This window comes from Heteronotia binoei, chromosome 11 (genome assembly GCF_032191835.1).
Source record: "Heteronotia binoei isolate CCM8104 ecotype False Entrance Well chromosome 11, APGP_CSIRO_Hbin_v1, whole genome shotgun sequence".
NCBI classification, from domain to species: domain Eukaryota; kingdom Metazoa; phylum Chordata; class Lepidosauria; order Squamata; family Gekkonidae; genus Heteronotia; species Heteronotia binoei.
In genome coordinates this window covers 26420081-26430206 of record NC_083233.1, presented here as the reverse complement: position 1 = coordinate 26430206, position 10126 = coordinate 26420081, and positions in this window count along the sequence as shown.

Below are 10126 nucleotides of genomic sequence, written 5' to 3'. Positions count from 1 at the left end.
AAAAGAGAGCTTTTAAGCAACCTGTCATGTGTCTCTAATATTCAGATCCCCAACCCATCACAGAAGGTTGTCGGGTGATACACTCTCAGCCAGACCTACCTCACAAGGCTGTTGTCAGGATAAAATGGAGGACAGGAGAACAATGAAGCTAGAGATCCCCATTGAGGAGAATGACTGGCCTGTTATTTGTAATAGATCTAATTTTTTAATGATGTTTAATGAGCCAGTTTAATATAGTGGTTAAGTGCACAGACTCTTATCTGGGAGAACCGGGTTTGATTCCCCACTCCTCCACTTGCACATGCTGGAATGGCCTTGGGTCAGCCATAGCTATCTCAGAATTGTCCTTGAAAGGGCAGCTTCTGTGAGAGCCTTCTCAGCCTTCTCAGCCTCACCTTAAGACCAAGAAGTGAAAATAAAGGGGAGGGGAGAGATGGGAAAAAAATATGTGGCAGGAGATAGAAATGAATGAGAAAAATGTGGAAAAGAGACAGAGAAATTAAAGAAAAGAGAATGAAAGGTGGTTTTATCTTTCTACAACACCCAAACCACCACTTTTGCAAGATCTGGCTGAGGTGGGTGCTAAGAAAGGAAAAGAGAAAGACTAGACTATTACAGAAAATGAACTTGGTTAACAGGTTGCAGGCCAACAGTTGGTGTAGCAGCCATCAGCCAGGATTGCTTGACTTGCTCCACTGCTTAATTAATCAGTGGGCTAGCATGACCTGTTAGGCAAATTTGCTCCAATCTCGGAGAAAGGGAAGACTAGCCAAGAGTGCCTTTGACTGTGCTCAGATTTCTCTGCACGCCTAGTGGCTGCAGCCAGAATGACATTAAAATAAATTGAAAGATATTTGCCTGGATACAGCATGATGCTGACTTTAATGGTCCTCCAGTTGACTTCCCCTCAGTTTTGTCCCCCCAGGCCCCTCTGTCGGAGGCCCTGCCCAAGTTCAGTCTCTAGCATCTCCAGATACAAGATCTCAAGTAGATAATGCTGAGAAAGAGTCTTCTATGTCCAAGATCTGCTGCCAATATTGAACTAGACATTCTATTACAGAATGTTGTCAAAAAAGTAGATCAGTACTATAGAGATTGCTACTGAAACTACCAATTATGTATTCAGAATACAGAGCCAGATGGATCAGGGATCAGGCTCAGTATGTGGCAATTTCATATATTTCTCTTTTTAGGATGCTTCTTGGAAGTGGGCCCCCTTGTTTGTAATATTCTCCCAAAAAAAGTCCTGCAGGCACCATCTATTTTCATCACTGAAGGGCTAGCTGGAAAAATCTGCTGTTGTCATCTTGTGTTTTTTAACTGAGTACTGCTGGTCTTGATATTCCTACCGGTCTTCTGACAACCAAGACAGCAATGCTTCCTGCTCTCACTTTGGCATTTTGTGGATAAAAAGGGAAAGGGTCACCTTATAGCCATGAGGAAAATGGCCGCTATGACTGCAAGTGGGTGAAACGTTTCCCCTGACTTCACCCTAGAAGAAGATATTGGATTTATATCCCGCCCTCCACTCTGAATCTCAGAGTGGCTCACAATCTCCTTTATCTTCCTCCCCCACAACAGACACCCTGTGAGGTGGGTGGGGCTGCAAGGACTCTCACAGCAGCTGCCCTTTCAAGAACAACCTCTGCCAGAGCTACGGCTAACCCAAGGCTATTTCAGCAGCTGTAAGTGGAGGAGTGAGGAATCAAACCCAGTTCTCCCAGATAAGAGTCCACACTCTTAACCACTACACCAAACTACACTACAAACCACTACACCCTAACTTCACCTGCTTGCAAAAACCCCCAAACAACTGGCATTAAAATTGACTCAAAACTGCTCCCAGATATTTCATTTCAAATTTCTGCTGTGTTTATCCCAAACACTTCTGCAGATCGCAGGAGGGGTCCAAATATCTCCTCATCCTCCCACACAACATATTCCCATGTAGTCATGATGAATCAAGCTGGTGACCGGGAGCAGGTAGAATCTGGAATAGGGAAGATAAACCTGCCTTGCTGCTTAGGAGCCTGGCAATGACTGTGAAATATCCATCACCCCAGACAATATCTAAAACAATGACGGTCATATGCATAAGAAACCTGTTACTTAAAATAAGACCATTGCTGATAGCATATCCCAAACACTTGCCCTGAATGGCACATGTCTCAATCTAGCAGAGACAAATGAATCCGCTGATACAAAGGTATGAACATGCAGGATTAAGGAATTGTTGTGCACCATATACTGTGCACTAATCCTTTATCAGAAGGGCCAAACGACAGCCTTCTGAGAGAAGTAGCATTGCTCTAGGCACAATGGCTCAGATGATTCTCTTAATTTGTCCTTCCTAACCCATTGCAGGGGGCTTTATATTGCCAGACTGCTGATTAATCTGAACAGCTCTTCATTCCTTTGATCTCATTTGCTCCCTAGTAGGACTAATTGGAGGAGTTTAAGTTACTGCCATAATATCCTTTTGGCAATTGACCAGCTTGTGTGTGGAGCTCTCATCCGCTCCTTCCACCAACAGCCGCTCTTTCTTCTCCTGGTGTTGCGAGTGATTTATTTCCAAGTTCTCGTGGAGAACTTCTATTACTTTTGTGCAACCCTGCTTCCCTTTTTTCCTAGCCTCATCTGTTAACATGTCGTGAATCTGTGTCAAATACTATACTGGAAACATAAAAAATTCAAATATGTACAGCCAGGCCCGGTTCCAGGTTTTGGGGGACCCTGGGCAGAGAATGTTTAAGGGGCCCCTATGCCCACTACTAAGCCCCCATTCTTGCCCACCCACCCACATGATCTCACCTGCCCATGCATCCTTTCTCTGCCTACCTGAGAGCTCTCCTACCATCTGTGATCACAACTGCCCACATTACTTGCATGCCCTTCTCCTGATGGTCCTCAATGGTGGGTGCAGCTAGGAGTGCCACTGCCATGTCACCATCCACATGCCCTTCTTTAGCCAGCATATGCACCTGGGAGAAGAGGTAGGGTTGCAGGGTCACCCCCATCCACTGGTAGTTCACAGAGAGGAAGGTAGCTAGCTCCAGGTTAGAAAATGACTATATATTTGGGGGTGGAGCCTGGGGAGGACAGGGACCTCCGTGGGGGGCAATGTCATAGGGTCCACCTTCCAAAGCATCCATTTTCTCCAGGGGAACTGATCTTTGTAATCTGGAGATGAGCTGTAATTCTGAAGGATCCCCAGGTCCTACCTGGAGGCTGGCATCCCTAAGAGCTGACAAAGCACTCTCAAGCAGGTAGGAGAAGACAGTGAGTGTTAGCCTCAGAAGAGATGCATGAGTAGGGGATCAGCAGCAGTGAGCCCTATTAGAAACCATGGGCCCTGGCCGCTGCCCCACCTCAGGGTTTGCTGAAGCCAGCTTTATGTTCGGCTGAATCAGTTAAGGACAACATGCTTTAGTTTGCTTATCAGCCTAGCACTTGGAAGTAAATTAGTGATGGCTTCTTGGCCACCTTAGAGCAAAGAGCAAGAATACAGACAGAAGTCTACTCCCGGTCTACCATCTTAGACCTAAGAGCAAGAATATAGACAGAAGCCATTCCTGGCCTGCCCTAATCAGCCCGGGGAGAGTTTTTGGTCACACACATCCCATGGAATGGAACACAGGGCTCTCAGGAAGTGGTGTGGATGGTTTCCTCAAGGAAGGCCAGTCAAAGTAGATGAAGATCAGCATTAGGCCTAGAACAGAGGTGTTTCACTGTGAGAGCCAGTCTCCTCCTGCATTTCCTGGCTGTCTGAATGCCCAGGCATGCCATGAAAGCACCCTGCACATGCAGGAGCAGTGTGAATGCTTCTATAAGCATGTAGATGGCCCACATCTATCACAGGCACAGTGTGATTGCCCCAGCACATCTCTTCCTGGAGTGGCTTTTGCAAAGCTGAGAGACCACTGGGGCAAATTCTGAATGTGATCACACCCACAATCACACAACAAGAATTCCTACTTCTCAGCACAAAGAGCTACTGGAAAAGTTTAAGCTCTTTTCCACATGGAGTTTTTTTTTTTTTTCATTGGTTCTGGCCCCATGTTGTTTTGGTTTAGCCCCCTGATTTCCACATGCATTTTGCTGCCTTTAGCACTTTGTTTTGTTTCTCCCTTTTTTCTGGCTCTTTTGAGGCCACTTTTACCCTGATCTTTTTTTCTGGATGCTGATTTTGAGTTGTTTTTTTCCTCACCTCCACCTCAATTATTGAACTGCTGCCATCAGGGGTGGAATTCTAGCAGGAGCTCCTTTGCATATGAGGACACACACCCCTGATGTAGTCAGTCCTCCGAGTGCTTATAAGGCTCTTTTTTGTAAGCTCTTGGAGGATTGGCTACATCACAGGTGTGTGGCCTAATACGCAAAGGAGCTCCTGCTAGAATTCCACCCTCGGTTTCCATCTTTAAACCATTCCTTCTCCCTCCCTGCTCCCCCATCTGCTGATGCCTCAAAATTGTGAAGCAACACATGTCCAGAATGACACAGAGCACCTTCTTTGCTTACAATAGAATTATTTCCAGTGTCAGTAGAAGGCTTTTGTGTAAAGTGGGTTTGATTGGGCTACAAAATCAAAGCTTTCTTCCTCCCGCACCCCACCTTTCACTAATCCCGCACTGTAATTCTTTGCAGAGTATGCTGACCCTCAAAGAAACAAGGTGGCCAAATAACATTCTATTATAAATTCTCTCAGTATTTCTTTGGGCTTTCTTTTTATAGCTTCTTTCCTTTGGCTTGACATTTTCATGCGAGTAAAATACAGCACTGCCATCAAGTTGGTCTCATTCAGGTTTACAAAAGAGGGGGGGGGAGTCATTCAATAAACATAATAAAAAAAAAAGGCAAAAAGAAATTGCCAGAAGTCAAGCTGATGCAGGAATGGGGGTGTTGGCTGTTTTCCTTCTTTGCTGTGATTAAAGCTGCATGGGCTGGTGAGGGCTTTACAAGAAAAACAATGCTGTTGGTTTTGTTAACGTCTTTGGCAAAGAAAGAACTGGGTATTAGTCATTATTACAGTGCTCCTGCTCCAGCCTCCACAATAATCTGACAGTGTATGTGGGAAAACATTCAGGTGAATGAAGGCAATGATATTTGGTCCATTAATGGGGAGGGACAGGGCTTTATTTGTAGCAGGAACTTGTAGTCAGTCCTCCAAGAGCTTACAGTAGGCCCTGTAGGAAGAGACCTGTAAGGTCTTGGAGGATTGGCTACATCAGGGGTGTATAGCCTAATATGCAAAGGAGCTCCTGCTAAAAAAAAAAAAAAGCCCTGGGCAGGGATAATTGACTGAAATCTTTTTTCGACCAATTAAAAGAGTGCCTCTGATTAATTGCCTGGCACTGGGTCCCGCAACATCTGCATGATGTCATCATTTCTCAAAACTCAATTTTTCCTATGTCCCCCCCAACTAGACAGACTGGAACTAAGCTTAAGCACAAGAACTTATAATGAGGGGTCAGCAGACTGTGAGGGTCCTGATCTGGATTCGTTCACTGGCTCACATGTTCCCTCTTTTTTTCATGTGACTGAAACCAAAAGGAAACACATGAAGTTGCCCTATATTGAATCAGACCGTTGGGCCAGCACAGTTCATATCATCTGTTCAGGCAAGCAGCAAGTCTCCAGGCAGAGGTCTTTCATATTGATGCTACTAGATCTTTTAACTGGAGATGCCAGGAAATGAACTTAGAAAGTTCTGAATACCCAGAACTTTCAACCATTTAGCCACAGCTCCTCTCAATAGGTCTTTCACCTATCTCCATTTTGTCATGGCAACTTGACAATCTGACTTGAAGTGACATGTCCCATGAGCTCATCACACAGCATTGCTAAGGCATGTGCAGTGTTCCCTCTAAGCTGAGCTAGCTCACAGTTTTTTAGCCTCCGGCTCACACATTTTTGACTTAGCTAAGGAAAAATGGTCCCAGAGCAAGCTGATTTATACAGCAGCTCACAACTTTAATATCATTAGCTTATGAAGTAGAATTTTTGCTCACAAGACTCCACAGCTTAGAGGGAGTATTAGTCATGTGGCATGGGCACCAGACCTTTTTTTTTTTAAAAAAAAATCCCAGTCTGCCTCCTGGTTGCTGGGAAAGAAATAAATCTCTTAAGGGGCCAGCATCTGGACACCAGAACAAACTGGAGTTAGGCTGAACACGTTGCGCTTTAATGTTGGCCTGCCCCATGGGGGAAGGGAGGGAGCTAACCCTAGGTTTGGAAATCCCAGGAGATTTGGAGGTTGAATCAGAGAGAGGACCATAAAGTTCACCCTCCAAAACAGCCCTTTCCTCCAGGGGAACTGGCCTCTGCTGTCTGGAGATCTGCTGTAATAATGGGAGAACTTCACACCCCACTTGGAGGTTGGCAGCCCCAGACGGAGCACATTGGCCAAGCATGGTTGTTTTTGTTACATTCAAATTCTAGAGACAACCAAACAGCCTGTAAAGAAAACTCTTTTAAAAAACATGGATGGTAGGAGAACACTATCTGAAATGCAATCCATTTACCCTACTTTTATCTTGGGTAGAGACTTTCTGCAGAAATCACCAACTATGGTGGATGAATAAACTGGATGAGAGGACAGATGGCAACGTAAGTTTCTCCAGCGCTGTTCCAACCCATTCGTGCTCTGTTTTCCTTTAAAAGAAAAGACAAATGTAAAATAACTCCGAAAGCTTTGCACAAAAGCTTGCTGACTCCTGACACCTTTACTGAAAGCTTCTGAATAATCTCCAAGCCCAAATTTGTTCTTGGGCACCGTTCAAAAGGATCGGGAGGAGAAGGTGTTCACCCTTGCCACTTTTATGAGCAAATTGTCACCCCTGAAAGCTTTGAATCATATGTGTGGAAGAATTAGGCATCCATAATTTCTTTATCTCTCCCTCCCCCCTTCCCAAAATACATCCAGGATGCTGCTGAACCCTGCTGTGAAACCCCATAGAGCACAATGAATAGGGAGCACAGAATCATATTTTTCCCAGAGTTTTAGAAATGAACAGATTCTCTGGTAAAACACAAAGCCTCTTTTGTAGGACTCAAAGGCACTCTTGGTAGGGGGAAATGAGGACAGAGGACTGCCTGCAATCCTGCTGGGTTCAAAGCAGCTTCATCCCTGTTTCTACCAAAATAATTTATTACAACATCCAACCAAGTCGGGTGATAAGTAAAGGAGATGATTCCAAAAATCTTCTTCTCTAAATCCCCCATCCTCCAAATTACTCTTCCCTCCAATTTTTGTTGTTCCCAATTACATGATCTCATTTCTACGCTGAAAGTGATATATGACAAATCCTCCTTTTTTAAAAAAAGAAAAAAATCCAGTTTTGTACAGTGTGCTGCAACATCTTTCACATGCCTTGACTTTCAGCTCATTTCCATCTCCCCCTGTGTTATCAACACTGCTACCACTCCCAGCTATCATAATAAGGTTCATATTGTGTGATTCTATCAATGGGTAGTGCATATAGGTGTTTTGGTACATGGCTACTCTTGATGACATCAAGGAAAATGACCGCATCAAGATTGCTGTCTTGTAATGTTTCAGCATTGCACGGGCCAGGAGCAAAGTACCTTGAGACCTGGGAAAAATGAGAACATACTCCAGTTCTAGAATTTGTTTTTATAAATTTTCTTAGTTAAATAGGGTTCAATTAAGGGCTGTGGGGTGGGAACATAGGTGATGAACATGACATTGGCAACATCTCCAGTGTCACTAGGTCACTTCTAGTTAAAAACAGAAATGACAAAATCTAGCTCTAGGAATTTGATGGAAACTCTACGGTAAAACCATAGCATTTCTGGCAAATTTCTAGAGCTACCCTATGCCACTTCTGGGTAAAACTGTTGGAGCTGTCACTGTTTTTTACTTTATTTTTTCTCCTGCATCATTCAGAACAGAGGCAGGTAACAGGACTTGCTATAGGGAGGCTTCCTGCTATGGCAAGCTCATAGCTAAAACAGAATTGAAAATAAATAGAAAGCAGCAGAGAGTACTATCCCAGAACAGTAAGGGAATGTTATGGGGAGAAGCCGCTCCTGGCTACCTATAAACAGTTTTATTGCTATCCCCGCCATTGTTTATCAACAATGTTGACTGCCTGAAGAAAACCTGATAGCACTGAAGTCTTTAGAGTTCCCTATAAACACTGTCTGGACTTTTTTTTTGGACAACTCTGTCCCAGAAACTGAAGCAGCAAAACTGAATCATGAGGCAAAAGAGAAGGGGGAATTTTCTCAGTTCAGTTTTTGCTGGCAGGCCTTGGCCTAAACAAGAATGAACCCGATTTAAAAAAACCCATCTTAAAATAAATCATTCTAATTTGACCCCATTTACGATTGAGTCATTTTGGCCTGTATTCTGCTACTTCTGACAGATGGGTCCTTTCATCATCAAAAGGAGTGGTCCTCTAATTTCCCCACACACGCACACACAAAATGCAGACCCCTATACTCTTCTTGAATTTATTGCAGGAATAAATGGATGGTGGGGAGGAATCAGTGGACTGCATGTGTAAGGATAAGAACAAAATACCTATTTATGGAATATAGTGCTTTGCAATCTCAATGTCACGTGGAGCATGACAGCTTATTAGCTGTATTTGTGGCATGCAACTTTTCTCCAGTACCAGTAGTGTTGCCAACCACCAGGTCAGAGGTTACATGTATGTCCATGCTGATAACATCAAATGGATTTATTTATGTAAAGAAATTGACAATCGAGAATTTTGAAAAAGACTTTATTAAGGAATGGCATGAGCACTTTCTTTCTACTCTATGGAATGGAAGAAAAGAGACACTAGCACTTTAAAGAAATTGGACTTGTGATTTTGGAATTGCACTTTAAGGAGAAGTCGGATTTATATTACAATTGCAGTTTAATATGACTTGATTTTGAAATTATGCAATATATGGAATTGTGATTGATAAAGATAGATTGAACATTGTTAGTTATATTATTCATGGCTGTCTTTTTTCTGATTGTATCCTTTACCATGGATTTCTTGTTGTATAGCCTCCAGGAGATGGCTGGAGATCTGCTGGGATTACAACTGATCCCAGGCTATAAAGATCAGTTCCTCTGGAGAATACGGCAGCTTTGGAAGGTGGATTCTTTGGCATTAGATCCCACTGAACTTCCTCTCCCCTAACCCCACCCTCCTTTAGGCTCCACTTCCCAAATTTCCAGGTATTTCCCAACCTGGAGCTGGCAACCCTAAACTCCAGTGTGTCAAATCTTTATTTTGACTTTATTTTATTGGTTTGTTGGATTTTCTCATTGCCCTCCATTAGAGGTTTTTCACCATTTTTGTAGATTACTGATTTTAAGTAATGCTTCTTTTTTCATTGCTTAGGCTTAAATAAGCCTCAGTGAGCCAATTGCAATGCAACATGAGCTTGCCTCAGTTTAAAAGATGCTCCTATATTCTCCACAATGAAATTGGGTGAGGTGGGTGGGTGCCTTATTGGACAGCACCCTGGAAGGATTACTTTTATTCTCAGTGTCTAAAATCGTTAAAATACAGAGACAGAAATAATGCTCCAGAATACTGTTGGTCAGGGGTGGAATTCTAGCAGGAGCTCCTTTGCATATTGGGCCACATAACCCTGATGTAGCCAATCCTCCAAGAGCTTACAAGGCTCTTTTTTGTAAACTCTTGGAGGATTGGCTACATCAGGGGGTATGGCCCAATATGCAAAGGAGTTTCTGCTAGAATTCCTCCCCTGCCGGTGGTTGTTTTTACTCTTTTTTCCACTATGCCAATATGAGGGCAGGGGCACCTTATTCAAGAGAATGTAAAACTAGATTCATTTGTCCTATTTATGTCAAACTTGGGGAGAGAGGATGAGGTAGGTGAGCTTATAGTTTGATACCATTTGGTGGAAAAAAACAGAAATCTGCTCAGGAAAAACTGCCATTTTCCCCTTGTGGAAAACAATGGGTGGTCCTATCTTAATGAAAATGGAACTTGACAAGTCTTTATGATTTGACAGCAAATTTTACTAGAATTTGTCAATCTAATACACCTTCCCTTTATTAAATCATGATACGGCATTTTATAAAGATCCCCCCCCCCATGCACATTCTACCCCAGATGCTGTAACCACTGCAGCA